Source organism: Musca domestica, unplaced genomic scaffold, assembly GCF_030504385.1.
Source record: "Musca domestica strain aabys unplaced genomic scaffold, Musca_domestica.polishedcontigs.V.1.1 17, whole genome shotgun sequence".
NCBI lineage: Eukaryota > Metazoa > Arthropoda > Insecta > Diptera > Muscidae > Musca > Musca domestica.
The window spans coordinates 4,857,955-4,881,700 of NW_026712230.1; the positions used below are offsets into that span (position 1 = coordinate 4,857,955).

A 23,746-nucleotide genomic window follows, 5' to 3' on the forward strand; every position below is an offset into this window, starting at 1 on the left:
TACACTGGTCTTTCTCTTTCTCTCTCACATATTCAACAAATATATTTCTGTACGAACCGCTGGACCCCGACGAGCTATTCCAGTCCAATGGGAGAAATCCTGTTGTTACAGTGTCGCCCGAGCAGGGACTGAGAGAGTTAGACAGTGTGTGAAGTTGTGCCATAGAGTGTGGTGAGCCTTAGTTAAGAAAGAATGTGCGTTCAGTGAAAAAGAATTGTTACTAAATAAATATAGAAAAATGGCTTTAGAACTACGCGTATCCTGGGGCTATGGCCTCAGAAAAGATGACCTCACCTAATACCTCGCGAAATCGAAGGAACAGTAGAAGAAAAAAGAAAGACGTTCGATCTTTTTCAAGCAAAATATCATGACCCTGAAGAGACAAAAGGACTGCTTGAAATCCAGGCGGTACACAAAAAAAGAGACAAAGATGGCGTCGCCGCGAAAACTGAGCGAGTCGAATACCGTAGAGACAACGGGAATGGAAGTGCCCTTATTAAAAAGCAGGAAGACCGATATACAGTGTACCACCGCTTCACCGACGAGGGTAAACACTTGAGTTCGTAGAACGGTTGGAAGAGCGAGCGGAGATGTATCAGCTCCCCAATAGAGACCTGATCATGATGATGCCAGAAGTCTTCCATGGACGTGCGCTAGTGTGGTTCAGGAATAATCGCAAGCCGTGGCAAACTTGGGAGGCCTTCCGGCAGGATTTCCTGAAGTTTTTCCTACCTCCAAGGTTTAAGGAAAACCTCGAACATGTACAATATGTAGAACCAGAGAGAATCACCGAAGCGGTGATCAATCCTGCCACGGCGTGTCGTAGATGTGGTCAGGAAGGCCATTTTGCTGCCAGTTGTCGGAATCCCCAGAAGCTTTTTAGCTGGGAGTGTGGACGAAGGGTTTTGGGAACTATAGAATGCTGTCGACAGAGGCCGGGAAACGAGCAACGAGCCCGCAGAGAGGTAGGATATGTGGGTTCTCAGAAACAGACTCCTGCCACAGAAAGACCACTCTCGAATTCACAGGGATACGGGAGCAGCCAAGTGTTTTATGAAAGAGGCCTACGCAAGATCTATTGATTCCGGGACAGTTCTCGGGACAGCTTGAAATCCAGGCGGTACACAAAAAAAGAGACAAAGATGGCGTCGCCGCGAAAACTGAGCGAGTCGAATACCGTAGAGACAACGGGAATGGAAGTGCCCTTATTAAAAAGCAGGAAGACTGATATACAGTGTACCACCGCTTCACCGACGAGGGTAAACACTTGAGTTCATAGAACGGTTGGAAGAGCGAGCGGAGATGTATCAGCTCCCCAATGGAGACCTGATCATGATGATGCCAGAAGACTTCCATGGACGTGCGCTAATGTGGTTCAGGAATAATCGCAAGCCGTGGCAAAGTTGGGAGGCCTTCCGGAAGGATTTCCTGAAGTTTTTCCTACCTTCAAGTTTTAAGGAAAACCTCGAACATGTACAATATGTAGAACCAGAGAGAATCACCGAAGCGGTGATCAATCCTGCCACGGCGTGGCGTAGATGTGGTCAGGAAGGCCATTTTGCTGCCAGTTGTCGGAATCCCCAGAAGCTTTTTAGCTGGGAGTGTGGACGAAGGGTTTTGGAAACTATAGAATGCTGTCAACAGAGGCCGGGAAACGAGCAACGAGCCCGCAGAGAGGTAGGATATGTGGGTTCTCAGAAACAGACTCCTGCCACAGAAAGACCACTCTCGAATTCACAGACTCACGCATAACCGCCCATATATGTCAAAGGAAACATTTACGCGACAACGATTGATACGGGAGCAGCCAAGTGTTTTATGAAAGAGGCCTTCGCTAGATCTATTGATTCCGGGACAGTACAGATAATAAAGGGCATAACAATTGGCTTGGCGGATGGTTCCAAGCGTCGGATTCAGCATGTGCTGTTCACCGAGGTCTTACTTGGCCGCAACCGCCTTAACGACGAGTTTTTGCTAATGTCAGATGCTAGCAAAGATATCATCCTGGGAATGGATATCCTACGACGGAGTGGGACGAGAATAATGTGCGCCGGGCTATTCTGTCTGCTCCCGGGTCCCGAAGAGACAAATGACATGAACAAAGAGGTAGACAGTGGTCAGCACTTAGCCGTCGGCTCTGGTCGAGCCCACCCTTGCGGGGAAAATAATACCGATAACAATCCCAGCGAACCCGAAATTCAGAGTGCACCGTCAACGGTATGTGCACTAAGCATCAACGATCAGATGGAGATAAACAAATTCTTGTGTACAAAGTTGGGTTAGTTCAAGGACTTGCACGGGGTTTCCACAGTGGCCTCACATCGAATCGTAATGAATGACGACCGGCCGTTCAAGCTTAGATACGCCACTCGAAATCCCGCAATGCAAACTATAATTTACGAAAAGGTCAACGAACTGTTGGCGAAAGGGTTCATAGAGCCAGCCCGGAGTGCATACAACTCACCAATCACCTTAGCCCGAAAGAAGAATGGCACATGGAGGCTATGTATGGATTTCCTCCGTCTCAATAGTAAGTCCAGTCCCGACGCATATCCTTTGCCACGTATCTCCTCCTTTCTAGACCGTCTAAGAGAAGCTAACTTTGTTAGTAGCCTCGATTTGAAGGATGGATATTGGCAAATACCCCTAGAGGAGGCCAGTCGCAAATACACTGCGTTCACAGTACCCAGGCGAGGATTGTACCAATGGTGTGTGATGCCAATCGGTCTCCACTCTGCACCAGCGACCTTTTAACGAGCATCGTGATCGGGGCATGGAACCCCATGCATTCGCTTACCTGGACGATAGTATCGTAATAGGACGAACCCTGGAGGAACACTTCGTGAATTTAAGAAGTATTACGCAGGCTGAGAGAAGCCAATCTCAGAATAAATTCCGAGAAGTGTGAATTCTTCAAGAAAGAGACTAGACAGTGCCCAAGGAATACATACCGATCCTGAGAAAGTGGCAGCAATAAGAGAATTGTCTGCACCGACTAATCTGAAAGAGCTCCGCCGATTTTTAGGAGTCGTCCTTGGTATCAACGTTTCGTCCCAGAGTTTGCGACGATAACATATCCGTTCACTTCCATGCTTAAGAAAGGCAAGCACTGGCGGTGGACAGAGGACCAACAAACCGTGTTCGATATCCTGAAGTGGCGACTGACAGAAGTACCGGTGTTGGCATGTCCGGACTTCAACGTGCCCTTCACCCTACAGACCGATGCAAGCAACTACGGGCTGGGCGCTGTTTTAACCCAAGTTCTTGAGGGAACCGAGAGAGTGATCGCATATGCAAGCAAAGAGAAACTACTCTGCCACGGAAAAAGAGTATCAGGCCATCATCTGTGGTATTCGTAAGATACGAGCCTATTTAGAGGGATACAACTTCAAGGTAATCACCGAGCATCTCTCTCTGAAATGGTTAAATTCTATTGAGAATCCATCTGGAATTGCAACAGTACTAAAGGACGGAGCAATGTCGTCGCTGATTGGGGGGCAAATGTTGGTGTCAGTCCCTTAAGTAGCTTTGGCAACAGTTTGTACGGATTATGTCGGCCCACTTCCCAGAACGAAGCATGCGAATACGATGCTCTTGGTATTCTTCTGCGGTTCTTGAAATGGGTGGAACTGGTACATCGGAGAAGAGCAACCGCTGAAAGAGTAGTGAAGGAGTTCCGAGAGAGGATTCTCGCCAGATTTGGTACACCGAAGATACTAAATTCGGACAACGGCAGTCAATTCGTTGGTAAGGTTCTTGGGTAGTATTTACAGGGAATTGGTTTGCAACATCAATTCACCGCACCATATTGCCCACAAGAGAATCCTACTGCTAGAGCCAATATGAGCATCAAAGCCATGAGTGCTCAGGTAAGCCACAATAAACACAACCGGTGGGATGACTTCCTACCCGAGATATCCTTGGCTATCAATACCGTCATATCGGAATCGACAGTCGTAGCCCAGATTGCCGAGAGCATTATGCGACGAAGCAGTCTCTGGGACAGGTAATGCAAGACATCAGAAGAGCGCGTATCCGAGTTACAAGATGTATTTCGGATAGTGCGAAATATCTAAGTCGGGCAGCGGAAGAATAAGGACGTCATTATAATCTCCTTCGACGACCCAGGAAACCGGTTGTAGGTGATAGGATGTTGGTAAAACAGCATCATTTGTAGCAAAGCTTGCACCTATGTACGATGGGCCAATCGAGATCATAGAATTCCTATCACCTGTAATAGTGAGATTAAAAGGATTTGACCAACGACCGGCCAGAGCGGTTCATCATAGTGAGCTCAAACCATATGTCTTCAACTAATTTCGACTTCTATTTCTCTTCTCTCTTCCACAGACATTTGATACATTCCAAGACGGCAACAATGCAAACCAAGGCGACCAATAAACAATACACCAATCGGCCCGTTACTAAGCCGTGTTATGTTCTGCTCACGCAGATCACCCCTCGTGGGATTCTGCAGATCCTGCATAACCTAAAGACAGCCCACAAGACGAACGCCCGAAGAGTTACCGACCGAAGCCCAGGGTTCGAGAATAAACCCATTAAAACTTTTTCAGTGGGAATGGTTGAATGCTAGTCAGGCGCCACGAATCGAGATGAGCTACCAATCACTCCAGGGCGAAACCTTCTGACAACCTCGCGTAGGAGCACGGTGGTCAGGAGTGCAGGCAGCGACATGGCGTATCTGGACAGCATCCTCGAGGAGAACCCTGGTACAACCGCCGTAGAGCCAACCGAACTACCTCACGAAAGACTGGTTATCCAAAGCGTAGTGGCGATTCCAGCGAGGAACAAGGTCGCCATCGATTTCGTGTGCGAGGAGGAAGTTACCAAGGATGTGAGCCGAGGACTACAGCCATTCCTCAAAACTGCACTGACGCATCATCGTCCCGGGGAGCAGTACAAGTGGGTGGTGACGGTCCAAGGCTTGAAATACTGTATCCTCATAGGACGCAAAGGAGAAGTGGTGGTTCAACGACGGAAGTAGAGGATATCGTGGAACCTCCACCCCGAGGAAGAGGGGAAGTGTGACGACGAAAATCACAAGGAGCTGAGCAAGGGCGACCAAACTTGGAATGGGGAAAGTCAGTGCCAGACCACGGAAGCAGCAAAATCCAAGCGGTAAGTGTGACCATCATCAATTCCATTCGGGGCATCCTGGGATCGAATCCTTATATCCTTGTGTGAGTCCTAACGCATCCTTTGCGAGTCCTTTATTATCCTTGTAGTGCTTGAGTACTTATTAAGGTCTCTCGCAACCGTATCTTTGAATATCATGTAGTGCTTGAGTACTTATTAAGTTCTCTTGCAACCGTACCCTAGATCCTTGTAGAGCTTGAGTCATATTAAGGTCTCTTGCAGCCGTATCCTAGATGCTTGAGTACTTATTAAGGTCTCTTGCAACCGTATCCTAGATCCTTGTAGTACTTGAGTACTTATTAAGGCCTCTTGCAGCCGTATCCTAGATGCTTGTAGTGCTTGAGTACTTATTAAGGTCTCTCGCAACCGCATCGTAGATCCTTGTAGTCTGCTTGAGTACCTATTCAGGCTCTTCACAACAGTAGCACTGCATCTCCCCCTATCTCCCTAATACTCACAGCCCAACAGCCTGTAGCCTTGATCCTTCTCAGAATCCTTGAAATCCCGGAGAATATTTGTCCAGGCCTCAGTCCAACAACCACCAAACGGTCCAATCCCGAGACCACGAGTACTTATCCAGGTCTCGTATCAATGAATCACGGGGGCCCATCCGGACGACGGACCTACGTAGAAACTAAGACATTTAACTTTGCTTTTAATACACAAAGGAATCTCGCAATTAAATAAAGAAAAAACGATTTATTGAACAACAAATTACACTGGTCTTTCTCTTTCTCTCTCACATATTCAACAAATATATTTCTGTACGAACCGCTGGACCCCGACGAGCTATTCCAGTCCAATGGGAGAAATCCTGTTGTTACAGTGACGCCCGAGCAGGGACTGAGAGAGTTAGACAGTGTGTGAAGTTGTGCCATAGAGTGTGGTGAGCCTCAGTGAAGAAAGGGTGTGCGTTCAGTGAAAAAGAAATATAACTAAATAAATGGCTTTAGGACTACGTCCTGCGGCCTCAGAAAAAATGATCTCACCAAATCTTAACAAATCACTCTTTACATCGGTGAGTTTGGTTGCGAAATCGGAGGAACAGTAGAAAATATCGTGAACCTGAAGAGACAAAAGGACTGCTTGAAATGCAGGCGGAACACGAAAAAGAGACAAAGAGGCCTCGCCGCGAAAACTGAGCGAGTCGAATACCGTAGAGACAACGGGGATGGAAGTGCCCTTATTAAAAAGCAGGAAGACCGATATACAGGGTACCGCAGCCTCACCGGCGAGAGTAAACCCTCGAGTTTATAGAACGGTTGGACGAGCGAGCGGAGATGTATCAGATACCCAATAGAGACCTGATCATGATGATGCCAGAAGTCCTCCATGGAGATGCGCTAATGTGGTTCAGGAATAATCGCAAGCCGTGGCAAACGTGGGAGGCCTTCCGGAAAGATTTCCTGAAGTTTTTCCTACCTCCAAGATTTAAGGAAAACCTCGAGGATGAAATACGCCAGAGGAGACAGAAGCCTCGGGAATTGTTTAAAGACTATATGCTCGCAATGCAAGATTTAGAAGGTAGAAAGAATATTCAAGAATCCCCTACCCGAATACCTGTGGTATATTAGGCGTAAAGATTTCAGTGACCTGGCAGGCCTCCTGGAGATGGGCGAAGACCTTGAAGGGATACCTTCCCTGCCAACCATGACTAAGGACCACCACCGTCAAATAGAACATGTAGATGCAAAGAGAATCGCCGAAGCGGTGATCAATCCTGTCACGGTGTGTCGTAGATGTGGTCAGGAACTTTACGATCCGCTGGACCCCGACAAACTATTCTAGCACAAGGGGAGAAATCCTGTCGTTACAGGGTAGAAATATATAAGAGGATAATTAAAAAACTGACTAATTGACTAACTGGCTGAGAATCAATGCTAGACGAAACAGCTGAAAGTAGAATCTAGAAATTTGGCATTAGGTTCAGTCTTGGGTTTTTGGAAATTCGTACTAAAAATCTATTACTTTATATTGGACAAATGGAATGAATTAGAAATTTGGAATCAAAGACACTGATGGAGTGCAGGATAGATGTACCAAAGAGTTTTTGGAAATTTGATCATTCAGTTTACGAAAAGTTTTAAAATGGTACTAAGCTTCTAAAATGATACCATTTGGAATTATCTGAACAGTTAGAGATTTGGTATGACAAACAAGTTTGAAAAGTTAGTATGATATATGCAGGTTGTTTTGCAAATGTGTTCTAATCATAGCACGATGCCGGTCGGCTCGCAGTCGGTGCACAACTTTTTTTTAAGTGATCTGAGCCGCCACCGATAAATGCGGCTCTAATCGGCTTAAATTCTTAGCCTTCGAAAAAATTGCATACAGCATGTTTGTACAAATATGTCTTTTAATCTTATCGATTAATAAACTTATTATTCCTTAAGTCGAATGCAAACTATTGAACCATAATTGACAGTATGCACTCGAATATTAGTGTTATGAATATTAATTATACCCCACACCTCATAGTGGTAAGGGTATTATGTCTCTGTTAATTTATTTTCTATTACAAAACCTTTGGCAACCTTTTTTAACTTACGAATTTTGATGAAGAGGCAGCCATATGGTTTGCAAAAAATTCATTGTGTTTTTCCTTGTTCATCAAAAGTAGGAATTGTATAAATCAAAGATTTATAAAGTGTGCCAAAGAATTATTAAAAACTATTTTTTTTAAAGAATTGTGTTAATGCAAAGAGAAGCAATCTGCATCCCGCAATAGTAAAAAATACATTTGTTTGTTCATGATAACAAGGCGGTCGTCGAACCATTTTTATCAAAATAGTATATTTTTGTTATAACTATTGAAGTGCTAAAAGCATCAAATGTCCATATAAACGTATATTTTGATTTTTATTCTAAATTAAATGAATAGAAAGTTATTAAATAAAACAAAATCATTTTTTTAAGTTAAAGTCGTCGACTGTATCTGACTTTTAGCCGCCGCCGATTTTCTTTCGACTGCAGTCGACTTTTATTCGCCGCTGACTTTTTTGTGCTTAGTTGCCGCCGCCGGAAATTTCACATCAGCTTCGCCCTGTAACTGTAATGGAGATTATGTCCGTATTACTTCAGTCATAACCCCTATAATTGAATGGGGATTATGTAAAAAAAAAAAAAAAAATGTAGCTGTAGCTGCGGACATTGACTCCATTATTGAGTAGGTATTTTTAACCTGATTACGCAAAGTTTTTTTTTTCGGGGGAAATTTATTTGACCTGAAAGTTCGGCTACAGATCCGGGTTTTACCCGTTTGTACAAAATGGGTTTAATATGATAGCTTATGGAAATGCCTATCCGGCAATTGGTAATATGATGGAACCGGTTCGGGAGCAATACAAAAAGTGATGTATTTGTACCGGAACTTTTTGAAAAACCCCTAAAAAGTCTAAAATGGTCTCAATATATAGTATTAAGAAATATATAATAATAGCCTACGATATTGGTGTCAAGTGTGCTGATACATCTTGTAGATCCGCAGAAATGAAATTGAGACTTCTACGCGATCCATAGTTGTTCTAAACTTTATAAATCTTGTAAGCAGGCGGCCTTCGGTCTTTAACCAAATATCTTTGTTACATATCACTTTTGTAGAACCGCATAAAACCCGGATTGTCATCCGAGCTTTAGGGTCAAATAACCGGGAAACCGGTTTTGCCGTAATTAGGTTAAACTTACCTGTGATAAAAACTGAAGGTCAATTCAATTTCCATAAACTCAACTTAAACCTTATTTTCTTTCTGAAGATTATCCCCATACTAAAGGTCATACTCGCCATAGGGATTATGTCCGCGTTCAAACACGGCATGTACCTCCAATTTCAATAAAATGGAAGGTGTGACAGAAATTGGTGTAAAAGTAAATTTTGTCAAATTATATTGGAATCGGTTCAGATGGGGATATGATTCTATTAAGATGCATTGACCCACAACGCCCTTGCAAGGGTATTAAGCTAACAGTAAAAAACTACACAACAATTTAATTGAAGATACGATTATTATGGGGAAGTATGTTGCTTGTAGCAACTTGCTACCTCTAATTCTTTAATTGCAACAGAGATGCCACTCAACCTCAAAAGATTGCAGTTTTCTGCACACTTGGCATTTGCTATGAAATTAATAAATCCGAAGGACAAACCCTTCGTGTATGCGGACTAAATTTGACATGTTCCTGCTTTTGTCATGGTCAGCTGTTCCTGGCGTCTTCACGCTTTGGTAGACCGAGGCATTTGTTTGTTTACGCATAAAAGTATTACAATAATTACATTTCTTAAATTTTTGAATTTACTTAATTTTTTTAAACAAATATTCGTATATAAAATTTTGAATGTATATCAAATCAAAAGGGGAAGCGACGCGCACCGGTTTTCACCATCACCATACTTTCCTCTGACAGAAAAGGAAACGTGCCCGGCTATTGCGGATTACACTTATCTTTTTTTTGAAAATATTACTTGCCTTCAACTACATTCATGGGATCCAGTATTGAATAAAAAATTTATTGAAAAAAGAAACTATATCCTTTACTTCAAAACAATGGAGGGACTTGTTTCAGATTTCATAACTTTTCTGGAAATTTAATCAAATTAAATTGCAGGAATGCCAGCTACAACGACCGACTGTCCACAAGGTAACAAAGCAAACAATAACCTCACCTTGGCAATTGTTGCTGTTCTCTTTCGATATTCGTTTGCTTTGCTGTGGCCCAAGGAAAATATGTCAGAGGCGTGGGTGGATGGAAAAGAAATATTTATGCACGTATGTATGTATATCTGTATGTACGTAAATGGATGAAGTGGACGTTATGAGACAGAATGTATTGTGCGTTTTCTCGATACAACAAATTTTTCGATAATGGAAAAAACACAAAGGAGAAATGTCCTTAACAACAGCTTTAAGAGTCTATAAAATATGGGTAGAACTTGTAAAAATAAATTTCACACCTAATAAAGTGTTGATGTGCAATCGAATCAGTAATTTGTGACAATATAAATTGGAAGAGGGGTGTATTTTACTTATATACCGTGCCGAGTGGTTAAGGAATTTGATATACCACAATTGGGATGCATCGATTTGAATATTCCAGATCGAGCTGGATGTCGAATAAATTAAGGCGTGGCCAAAAATAATGTGGTGCAAATTTAATTTTACTGGTAGAATACCATAAGAATATGGTATTTATGACCCTGATATTTGGTCGGTAGCATCAGAAACTGAACTCTGTTCCGTATATATAGCTCAGCGTACTTGATAAAAACCACATCTTGTATACATGTCACAACCTGTTAGGTAATTAAAGTTCGAAGGAAATTGGAAAAAAATTAAATCTGTAGCTGAGTCTTATTGGACTATATCGACTACTTCCTCCACATTCGTGATAATTTTTGAGAATTTGATATATTTGGTAAAATGTTGCGTGAGGCGGATCGAAGTATTCCACTTCATATAATGCAGATAAAAATATTTACACTACTTATTAGGATTAGGTAAAAAAATTCCATATTCATATGTCTGGTTAAGAAAAATATTAAGACAGACCAAGTTTGAGCAGAATCGTTAACTTCTATCGCATGTTATGAAAGATATAAGTATTGAAAATTCTGACCCTTTGTGGGGATGTGGTGGGCCAATATATCCTATCTTCACACCAGATCTTGCGTTAGTAGCAATGCTGGGATGTGTGTAATTTAAAGAGAATTTGACGTTTATTTTGTTTTTATGAAGATTTTGTTATTCAAAATGTTGACCCTTTGTGGAGGAGGTTCTAGAAGGAGTCATTTACCAACTTTAAAACAGATCTTGTGTTAGTAGAAACATGAAAAGTTGTGAAGTAAAGAATGAATCAGATGCTTATTTCACCTTTTATGAAAGATACAATTATTGAAAATTTCAACCTGTTGTGGGGGAGGTACCGAAAGGAGCGAAACGATATATCCCAATTTCACACCAGATCTGTTATGAATAAAACTATTGGGATATGTGAAATTTGAAGAGAATTGGGTGCTAATTTCGCTTTACGAGAGATACAATTATACAAAATTTTGACAAGGTACAAAAAGGAGTGATCCGATATATTTCACCTTATGCCAGATCTTGTGTTGATACAAATATTGAGGTACTTGATGAAGTGTTCCGATATTGTTCATTTTCACAGCCGACTTAGTAATGATAGCCAGACAGACAGATGGACGGACACCCCTAGGTCTGTTTTAAATACCCCAAAACGGATTTGGACCAAAAAGACCAACAGCCTCAAACTGTTATTTAGATGGGGCGCATTTTGGTCATATCAAATGGTGTAGCCACATAACTGAGAATAAAAGAAAAAGCAGTAAATAAAATAATATAAGCGTAAAAGCAGTAAGTATGGCCGGCCGAACTTGGAATACCCTCCATCATTTAGAAGAATTTTACCAACTTTCAAGAACATTTAGTGGAAAAATACTGCTAAAATCAGAAAAATACCGAATATAGGGTGTTACCGTTACGATTACGCAACTTGAAAGAATTCTGTTGATTAATGTCGCCGAAATCATCAAAATACCAAATTTAGGGGATACCGTTATATGGGACTTATACAAAATAGGCTGTATCACCAATTAGGATCTTCTAATATGAAATTTAAAACAAGTCCGATGGACGATGTCGCTAAAATCATAAAAATACCGAATATAGGGAAATACCTTTATGTTGGGGCCTATACGAAGACATGGACCTGCATTGACCGTTTTCTGTCGTAGAATGCAGTACAGGTATTTAGTTTTGCCCACCTGGTAATTAAGGGCAGAATGATTTAAGAAGGTGGGAGAAATTTTTTGGACATTTAAATTGTGCGTTGGAGACTCCATAAAGTCTATATTTTTTTATCATATTATGATTCAATGACGATTGAACAAATGTTCGGTCTCATGTTACTTTCTAATATTCGTAATTTTTTCATGTTTCTGCCACAATTTCCGACTGAATGAGTCCCAGTTTAACATTCCGGGGTTTATTTCATATATTCTCTTGGGGTTTACAAATTCAATAGAATACAACATTTTCTTTTCTGACCACACATTGGTTAGAAAAGTGGACATGGGGGTACACATAAATGCCTACGTGGACAATTACCTGAAGGATGGTTCTCTACCCCAGAGTAGCCTAAATACAATTTTATAACCAAATCAAATGATGAATGTAGTCAAGACCATGTGGACCCTACTCCGAAAATTGAAAATTTTATGAGATGAGGTTTTCGACCCTCTTAGAAACAAAGATGCCAAATAAGGGGCAAAAAATATAAAAAAGTGGCCAAGACCCCGAAAATAGCTCAAATCTTATGATGGTTATACCAAAAAAGTGATATTTTTTTTTGCAAGGATGGTTTCTTCTCAATTTTCCGAATTTAGCATTAAAATATGGTTAAAATGAGAAATATTATTGAAATCGGTTTGTACCCTTATACGGCGGTTATGACCCATATCATGACCTGCAAAAGCGATTTAAGGTATATTGAATGTTTGGGAAGAATTTCTGGAAGATTAGAAATCCTTTTTATACCAAATGTGTTCTTAATAAATGTCCAATGCGCTCTACTATTTCGCACCGTTTATGTTCGGTATTTTACTAATTGCAGTCCCTAAGAATTTTGCATTTTGAGCTTTCATGGGACGGAGTATTGTCATATGAAAGAAGTAGGTCTACGTTTTGAAGTGAGCCCTATAACGCTTTGTCAGTCATTTTTGTTTGTTAAGAGGAGTTCGCATCTTCCAGCTGAAGCACGATGTAGGCCCTGGAGTTGAAAGCTAGATGTCAATTTTAGACATGAAAGATCGCCAGTTAGCATCGTATTGCGCACATATTTCATTTTTATATTGAAAAATTATCCTTTATTTTGTTCACAAAAAATCCATTTAATTTAATATGACAATTGAAAAAAAAATCGTACATTATATAAAATTGACAAAATAAGAAAAACAAATTGAAAAAAAATTTCAAGTTGTTCGCTGATTTTTACAGCAAATGTTTAATGGTCCTTACAAAGTTTGCAAATAGAATGTACCATTTTGAAATACGATTCCATAGAAAAAAATCTCGATTTTTTACCCGATTTAAAAAATTTTTCAATAAAATAGTCTCCTTTTTCGTGATTTTTTACCGATCATTATACTCCCCAAAGAGACTACAAATAATACATGAATCAAAAAAAAAAAAAAAAAAAAAAAAAAAAAAAAAAAACCGTAAAGAAAATCTTAAAGTCAGGCGGGGCCGCTTTTATGATACCCTACACCACTTTGCATACTTTGGAAGAGTTTCACATAACAAATAAAAGTTTTAATGGGGAACTTGTGAGAATTAGATCGTACCAACTATGTTTATAGTAATAATTAAAAGTTCAAAGGAACTTATATATGGGAGAAATATCCTTTCCTGAATCGATTTCTACTAAATTCGTTGAGGCATTTGCGCCTTTTCAATTCGGGCTTGTATTATCCATTGGTGCACAATTAACTTGAATCGGATAGATATATATGAGAGCTATATCTAAATCTGAACCGATTTCTTAGCTGTATTTGATATATTTCCCCGAATATCGTTACTACGGAGTCCATATTACGGCTAAGCAGGGCAAATTTAATAAATTGGATGAACAATGTGTATGGGAGCTATAGCTATATCTGAACCGATTTCCACCAAATTTGACAGAACAAATCGGATGAACATATATATGAGAGCTATAGCTATATCTGAACCGATTTCGATCAAATTTGGCATACTTATTGCCAGGCCTAATTTGATTGTATGTGCACAATTCTATACTATTCGGGCTGATATTACAAGTTTGGTGCACAATATAAGTCAAATTGGACGAAAATATATATGGGAGCTATACATAAATTTTGACCGAAGACATAATACGTTGACCACATTGTGGTGTAGGGTATAAAAAAACACTACAAATGTATATTCGAAAATAGTAAGTCAAAATGGAAAAAAATCATGAAATATAAAACATTACTATTGCACATTTCAAAAGTCAAAATTAAAATGTTACGCGTTTTTTTGGATTTTATGCTTTTCTGCCAAGAGACAATTCCGAATTTGTCTGAATCGTCAGAATCAGATCAGCGGTTCTTGAGTTATAAGCGTAGTAACTAACATAACTTTGTTTTATATATAGATTCCTTGTAGGTTCTAAAATTTATACTCCCAGATTTTACAAACGGAATGACAAACTTAGTATACCCTTCATACTATATTAAGGGTATAGACAGAAGGGGAAATGGGTTTGAACGTTGGAAATATCTAAATTGGTCAAGTGATTTTCAAATAAATTCCGATTCTTTCTCTTAGAAACATATGTGTTGGATATGTTTTGTTAAAATAGGGGCATCAAAAGAAATTTATTTAAGATATAGATCCTGTTATTGAACAATGCTTAAGCAGGTTTTCGTATATTTCACACATAATGGTAAACCAACATTTATTTATTTTATTATTTATTTATTATCCATTGTTGAATTCGAGCAGGTAAAATTGGCTAAATCCAACTCATAAATTTTCCCCCAACCACCATTTATTCTGATAATCCTATCAAAAATCTGCGACGCCACACAACATTTGCTTTTTGCATTATTTTAGATTCTTTTGCGGAAACGCATTGAATTGTTTCTGGGATTATCCAAAGACAAAAAACGTATTTTCAAAATGCTAATGACACTCAATCAAATGACATACATATGTCACATCAAACGTATGTCGGTTGTTTTTTTTAATTTTTTGTTTACTTTGCTTTTCTTTCTTGTGGTTTGCAGCGCATTAAGCCAATGACTGGCGGATGAGCAAAATGAGATAAAAAAAATGGGGAAATTTTCTGTTTATGTATGTGTTTGAATGCCATGACTATGTGAATTTAAAATTGTCTAAAATATGGAACAACTTGCGATATTTTTGAATGCTTTAAAATAACTACAAATATAACAATAACAAATAATTCGTTTGATGCCTATCAGAGGATGCGTACTTGCTTGGTTTTATAAATAAGTGGACAAAATTTATCTTTGGACAAGTATTCCAATTATGGCCATCACGTTTCCTTATTATCCGCATTTTATGACAATTTATACAACAACAATGATATGAAGCTAGTCTATGATGTTGCTACATTAGAATGGGTAAGGAGTTCTTGTGGAATTGCGGTTCAAAAAAAATTTACTCAAAACACTTCAATATTTATTTTAGATATTTTATGTTATATGACAAATTTTCAAGATTAAAATATGAACTACGAGGGCGATTCGGAAACTTCTTAGCCTATCAATGAAAGAGAATAGTTAGTTTTCAAAAATATTTTTATTTTTCAATATAATCTCCTGAAACTTCAATACACTTAGTCCAACGCTTTTATGGGAATTTGAGGTAATTTGAGGTAATACGCTTGCCAGCCAGTAATTTCTTTGGATTTGGGAACAAGTGAAAGTCACTGGGAGCTACATCAGGAGAATAAGGGTGGTGGTCAAGCAACTCGTACTTTAATTCGTTGATTTTAGCCATTGTTAAAACACTCTTGGGCGCAGGACATTTTTCTCGAATTTGTACATTTAATTGATCTAAAAGGTTACAATAGTACTCTGAATTTATTGTTTTACCCTTTAGCAGATAGTCAATCAATAAAATACCTTTGAGGCCCCAAAAAAACTGTTGCCATAACCTTACAAGCCGATTAAATTGTTTTTGCCTTCTTCGGGGCACTTTTCCACACAATTTTTTTTTGATCCAAGAGCGAACCCTATTTAAATTGGTGAGAATTTTGCATATAGCTTCCATATATATCACCAAATGACCAATATCAATCCAAATAACCTGCAACCTGCACATTTGACCGAATTCAGTCTAGAAGCAAGTACATGAAATTGGAAGAAAATTGATTCAGATATAGCTAGAGCTCCCATATATATGTTTCATCCGATTTGTGGTCTTAAGTCGCTCACATGCGTAATATGCATTCCACAATAATGATATATAAGAAAATACGTGTGCCAAATTTTATCGAGATCGGGTCAAATTAGAATATAGCTCCCATATATATACTTATTTATCCGATGTCAGGTCTATTGTGCACCAAATGGCTGATATCAAGCCAAATGGACTGTATATATATATGTATTTCACAAGAATGATATTCGGTACCAGATAACTTATCGCAATCGGATAAGGTTAGGATATATCTTGATATCCGATATCAGGTTTATTGTGCACCAAATGTGCATATATATGTTTCATCCGACCTAGGCTTCAAAGTCCCTCACACGCATAATATGCACTCCACAAGAATGATATTTGGTACTAGATTTTTTAAATTCAACCGAAGTTTTTCATTTGATGAAGTAAAGTACTCAGAAGGAGCTCCTTGTGTGGATTTTAAGACAATTCGATTGAAAAACTTGGTTCAAATAATCAAAATACCGAATACCGGGGGTACCATTATATGGGGCCATACGATATCGTGGACCTATATAGATAATTCTCTTCCAAAGTACTCACAAGGTACTCCTTGTGTGGTTTTTCCGACAATTCCATTGAAAAATGTGGCTAAAATCATAAAAACCCGAATGTCGAGAAGTACCTTAATATGTGGGATATACGATAACGTGAACCTATATAAGCAATTCTCTTCCAGGGGTAAAGTAGTCATGAAGAACTCCTTGTGTAGAATTTCGCACAATTTCATTGACAAGTGTGGCTACAATCATCAAAATACCGAATATCGGGAGACAATTCTCTGCCAAAGGGTAAAGTACTCACAAAGAACTCCGTGTGTAGAATTTTAGAAAATTCCATAGAAAAATGTTGCTAAAATCATCAAATTACGATATCGTGGACCGATATAGTCCATCTTCGAACTTGACCTGCCCGCAGACAAAATACAGATCTTTGTAAAATTTTAGCTTCCTATCTTAATTCGTTTTGACTGTAGCGTGATTACAACATACGGACTAACGGACAAAGCTAAATCGTCAAATAAATAGAATTTTACGCTGATCAAGAATATATATACTTTGTTGGATCTAAAATAATTATTTCGATAAGTTACAAACGGAATTACGAACTTTATATACCCTCCATAGCATGTATGGTGGAGGGTATAACAATATTTTAGGAATTTAAAAATATCACAGCACCAACTCTATTGTTCATTTCCACCACAAAAAAGCCAAACAATTTCTAAAGCAGCATGTCTTTTATTTAAATTGTTTTTGAAATTTTATTGCGACTTTTGCTATCCAGCACTCCTCTTTAAGTCAACGTTCACGGTTCACGAACTTGGATGGTACGTTTTGTTGTTCTATTTATAAACGGAAAAATGTTATAAACATCTTGGCATGACACATAAATAAAGAAAATAATAAGTTGGGTGTCTGCAGACGAGAGAGTAGGTAAGAGCTTTATAAAAATAGCAGCAATGATAGGCGGGGTCAATCACTTGGCGACCTTGACAGAAGTTATCTTAATATATTGACGATTCAATAATAAAAGAAAGCGGAGCTATTGCAAAGACAATAAATGGTCAATAAATGTTGATTTACTTCCGGAATTTTTGCAAATTTCCATCACACAAATATATGCACACACGAACGGACATTTTCCGTCAAGTTCAATAAGAAAGCTCATCAAGATACACAGCAACACAAAGTCGTCTCATATTTTGTTCTTGAAAAAGCAAAAATTTTTATTTAATAACCACAATAACAATATTTTTATTGTTTAAGTGTTATAAATATAGCCATAAATACATACGTATGTGTGTATGAATGTATGAAGAATTGTTTATCTGCACAGAAATAAACAAAACATCAAATTATTAAGATGTAAAAAAATCGTTCAAGGTAAACAGACAAAGAATAACACGTTTGTTTAAAATTAAAAGAAAATGCAATAATTTTAGCAAAGAACGACATGTGGGTATTCTATGGATGCATTTTTTGTGTGATCTTGGGTGTATATATTTTAATTATGAAATTTATTTAATAATCAATTGGCAAGCTCTGAATGGTAAACTAGAGTTTTTCTTAATAAAATGTTGTTAAATAATAATAAGTAAATAGTCAATCTTTTTAATTAATTGTAAGTACGCTTGAAGCTGGATAAGAAAGAAAATGACAATTAAAAAAAAACATACAAAAAAAAAAAAAGAAAATATATATATATATATATATATATATATATATATATATATATATATATATATATATATATATATATATATATATATATATATATATATATATATATATATATATATATATATATATATATATTCCGTTGAGAATTCTAAAATCATACAAATACCGAATATAGAAAGTTAGCGTTATATGGGAGTCTATATGGTAAAGTTATATGGGGCTATGCAAAACGTAGACCTATGAAGACCATTTTCAATACCAAATGTCCTGCGGACCTAACACGTATCTGAGTAAAATTTATCAACCTACTTTATTTTGTTCGGATGCTAGAGTAATTTCCACAAACGTTCAAGGTAAACAGACAAAGAATAACACGTTTGTTTAAAATTAAAAGAGAATGTAATTATTTTAGCAAAGAACGACATGTGGGCATTCTATAGACGCATTTTTTGTGTGGTCTTGGGTGTATATATTTTAATTATGAAATTTATTTAATAATCAATTGGCAAGCTCAGAATGGTAAACTAGAGTTTTTCTTAATAAAATGTTGTTAAAATAATAATAAGTAAATAGTCAATCTTTTTAATTAATTGTAAGTACGCTTGAAGCTGGATAGGAAAGAAAATGACAATTAAAAAAAAACATACAATATATATATATATATATATATATATATATATATATATATATATATATATATATATATATATATATATATATATATATATATATATATATATATATATATATATATATATATATATATATATATATATATATATATATATATATATATATATATATATATATATATATATATATATATTCCGTTGAGAATTCTAAAATCATAAAAATACCGAATATAGAAAGTTAGCGTTATGTGGGAGTCTATACGGTAAAGTTATATGGGGCTATGCAAAACGTAGACCTATGAAGACCATTTTCAATACCAAATGTCCTGCGGACCTAACACGTATCTGAGTAAAATTTATCAACCTACTTTATTTTGTTCGGATGCTAGAGTAATTTCCACAAACGACCAGATGGACGGATATCGCTAAATCGACACAGATTTTATGCTGATCTATAATACACATGCTTTGACAAATTACCTAATATGGTATATAAAATTTGCCTGGAGTTCGAAGTCAATAAACTTAAGAGTTAGGCTTCATCTAAGCCGAAGCAGGTCAGTAAAAGGAAGACATCATAAACAACCTACATACACTTTTGTCAAGTTTAATTAAAATCGGTTCTGAATTATTAATAGTTCCCATAAATAACATGTGCATGTACATTTCAGGACATTTGTAGTCGATGTGACAATATCAGTCCGTGTGTCTCTACGTACGACAACTATCGAAGGAAGTATTAGATTCCTTCCAACATGTTTGTATAGATCTTAAAACCTTGCGGTTCCTTTTCCCACAAAAAATCAAAATTTTCAAAGAAAATAATTTACCTCACAACAAAATTTGATTATCCCCAAACTTTTCATATCTTTATATTAGAATCAGCCTTAGGTCAGGTGATAAAATGGACGAAATCGGTGCATTCCTTTTGTTATCTCCTCCATAAGGGGTCAATATTTCAAAAAATTAATGTTTTTTTTTTTTTTTTTTTTTTTGTGTAAAATAATACTTCCAACTACATTGCATCTAGTGTGAATATAGAAAAAGGTCGACCCATATCTTCCTATACCTCCCCCACAAAATTTGAAAGATGTAGTGAACATTCACTAACATAAAATTTAAAATTAGTGTCCGATTTTATTTAAACTGTGCAGTTACTAATATCATTATCAATATTCGATGAGAAAACAAAATATATAGGTGCACTCTTTCTGGTACCTCCCCTCACAATGGTCATGAACTCACAAACTTCTGGTTTGTAGTCGGAGGCGACGTTATTCATTCATATTTGGCTCTAGGGACAAGATCGCCTCTATACGACGACGTGGACCTGCATAGGCAACTTTTGCCATAGACTATTGCAATATTCAAATGCGAAACTTGAAAAAAAAATACATTTATAATGTAGCTAAAATCATCAGAATACCGAATATAGGGACCTGCGTAGACAATTTTCTGGCATAGGCTTCATTTCCACTACGAACTTCAAATGTGAAATTTGAAACGATTCCGGTAAATAATGTCGCTAAAATCATCAGAAGACCGAATATATATATATATATATATATATATATATATATATATATATATATATATATATATATATATATATATATATATATTTTTTTTTTTTTTTTTTTTTCATCCGATTTCAAATTAATGGTGCACCAAATGCGTTACTTCATCACACACCCGATTTAATAGTTTAGATTCGCCACAGTCTTAATATGCAATTCATAACCAAGAAATGTTGTACTATAACACATTCAAATTTTGAAGAAATCTATAAATTTTGATTGAACTCGGATCAGACATATATGTTAGTTTTAGGACTCCCTAAACTCGTTATATGCTCTCGGTAAGAATGATATTCGACAGCATTCAGATACAACCGAAAATTTGTATAGACATCGAATCGTTTATAGCTATACCCCCTTGTGTATGTTTCATTCGATTTTATATTAAGGCGTTCCTAAAGTTACAATATGCACCGTATAACAATGATATTTGGTTTATAGCAAAAATATCTGAGCCAGATTTAGTTGAAGTTAACATTAAAATTTAGATAGAGATGTTGATTGATGTTTATTGAGCTGCGATGTTAGCTCAAAGAGTTCGATAAAAGTCCATCGATATGTCTGGCTGGTGCGCACGATATCTCTTGAAGGGAGAATCCGATGACGTCCCCAAAAAAGCTTGAAATTGTCGAAAAAAATATTTTGCTTTTTAAAAAGAAAAGTGTTCATTCGATTTTGCCCCAAATTCTAATACTTTCATCAGTGGTGGATCAGGTGCGAAAATGGACCATATCGACTCACTCATTAAGCACCTTCCCCCAAAGGGTCAAACATTTCAATAATTATAACTCTTATAAAATGTGAAATAAGAATCCAATTCCCTTCAAATTATACACATCCCAATATCTTTAGTGAAGATGGTAGATATTGGACCACTCCTTCTGCACAAAATGGACAATATCGGGCCAAGGTCTGGTGCCATGATGGAATACATCGGTCCACTCCTTTTGGTACCTCCCCCACAAAAGGTCAAAACATTCAAAAAATATTTCTGCACAGAAAGAGAAGAAATAATAAGATTTTGTTCCAACTTTGCAAATCCTAATATTTCCGTCAGTGCTAGGTAAAGTGGATAATATCGGTTCACTCCATCAAGTACCTCCCCCACAAAGGGTCAACATTTTGAATAATTACAACTCCTATAAAATGTGATGTAAGAGTCCGATTGTCTTAAAATTGTACGCATCCCAATATTTTTATAAACCCAAGATCTGGTGTTAAGATGGAATATATCGGTCCACTCCTTCTCATAACTTCCCCACAAAAGGACGAAATTTTTAACATTTTCTAAAAATTATCACATCTCAAAGTGGAGGAAGTAATCAAAATAGTCCAAGGTTGGCACGTCGCAATATTTATATCATTTTTATTCCATTCTGATACGATATGGTCAATATTGGCCCATTCCCTCGGAACCTACTCCAAAAATTGAATAATCGGAACAGAAATCAATATATATTTAAATAACCGAAAGTTGGCTGAGGGTATATATCTGTCGGCAAAACCGACTGAACATTTTTAACTTGTTTAACTTGTTTCATACAAATAATTATATTTCAAAATGATTGTTGGTAAGATTTTCTTAGTTGATGATAAAAATTAGTTTCCTCCCCTTCTGCAAATACCGGGATGATAATTAACCAAAAATACTTGCTCACAGTGTGTGGTGCCCAATAAAACATACAAACATTCATTCGTAAATGTACACACTTAGTACAATATGATTTCGATTGATTCCCAATTTGGAATGAATATTTTCACACAATTTCAATCTCTAAATATATATGTATGTACGTATGTGTGTTCGTTCGAAGACGAGTGTGTTAACAAAGTGAAAGATCGCACGCCAATCTATGCCGGCAGCAGCCAGCCAACCAGCCAAGAACAATAACAACAGCAGCTGAAAAATGCCTTGTTAGTTTTTCACCGTCGCCATCGGTCGAATCGGTAAGCGTCTATACCACAGGTTAGGGAAAACCATTCATTTTTCTTCGAAAGACGCTTGCGAGTAGACGTCGAAAATAGAAAAAAGTGAAATACAACAAATTTTTCTTAGGCAGACTAAATAATAGAGATATAAAGTTGAATGGGAAGAGTTGCCAGACTCGACTGATGACAAAATCGCATTAAACGCGAGAGAAAAACGCAACGCTTAACGAATTTTATCTCAGAATAAGAAAACAATTTGATCGATAAATTTTTACGTTGCGTTCGTTGTCTCTTCGGTGACATCGGCGACAGCGACGGCATTAACGTGCAAATACACACAGTGTGTTATCGGGAGCTTGACGTGAGTTACGCGACGACGTGTGTTATCACCCCAATCAGTTGTTGGAAGTGTGCACCACGGTAGACAACAAGGTGTCCGTTCGTTATTCGAATACTGAAAATAAAAAAAGAATAAAAAGAAAAAGAAAAGTGTTTCAAATCAACGCGTCTCGCGTTAAGAAATAAGAAAATAATATACATATACGAATAAGAAAATATAAACATTTTTCTTTACAAAAAATTCTGTTTCGGAATTCATATTCTTCTGAGTGTAATCGAAATATAAAAGTGTGTTCGAATACTGGTGAATAGTGACACAAATTTTGTCGTGACGAGCGGGATCCAATTGTACGGCAATTGGATAGTTCCGCCAAGTGCAGCGCTGAGGAACGCATTTCGAATGCGTTTCCCATCCAACAAACTTCTCAAATCGAAATACAAGGAATCTAAGGATTCTCGCCAGGGGTGTGAAAAAAAGTAAGTGATAAATGTGAGCAAGTGGTCTAATGTAATTTTCCATAGGCATCGGGTTAATTTGTGAAGAAGATTTGAAGCTAATTATGAAGTGATTATGTAAAAATAAAATTTCGCCTTGCTCTTAACACTCACTGGTTGTACACTCATACGCCAATGGTATGCGCAGGCACACACACACAAACGATCTTTCCCAGCCACACAGATGCTCATCCCCCTGACTCACGTTCACTTTCACACAGTCACACACACTCACCGTAATTTATGAAATTTATTGGATTTGAAAATGCAGTTTTATTAGTAAGAAAGAAATGAAGAAGAAGAAGAAGACGAAAATATACAACAACAACAACAAATCTTGAAATTCTTTCATCTTTCGTTGTTCGCTTCATGGGGATTTATAAATACTTTTTTTCTTCTGTACACAAGTTGTTGTTGTTGCTGTTATTTTTGTTGTGAATTTGGTT

At 37.3% G+C, this 23,746-nt stretch overlaps 1 protein-coding gene across 4 annotated transcripts in view; it reads left to right on the plus strand.

Moving 5' to 3' along the window:
• The first annotated feature begins 23,007 nt into the window (after positions 1-23,007).
• The window catches only part of LOC131800348 (RING finger protein nhl-1-like), a 163,285-nt gene continuing 162,546 nt past the window's right edge, over positions 23,008-23,746 (plus strand). For 2 of the 4 annotated variants that reach the window (XM_059120403.1, XM_059120405.1), the window contains exon 1: positions 23,017-23,282. The gene's annotated coding sequence lies outside the window, so the exon portion shown is untranslated. Of the gene's footprint in view, positions 23,283-23,746 lie in introns of all 4 variants that reach the window. The other 2 variants (XM_059120407.1, XM_059120406.1) reach the window with 2 other exon arrangements.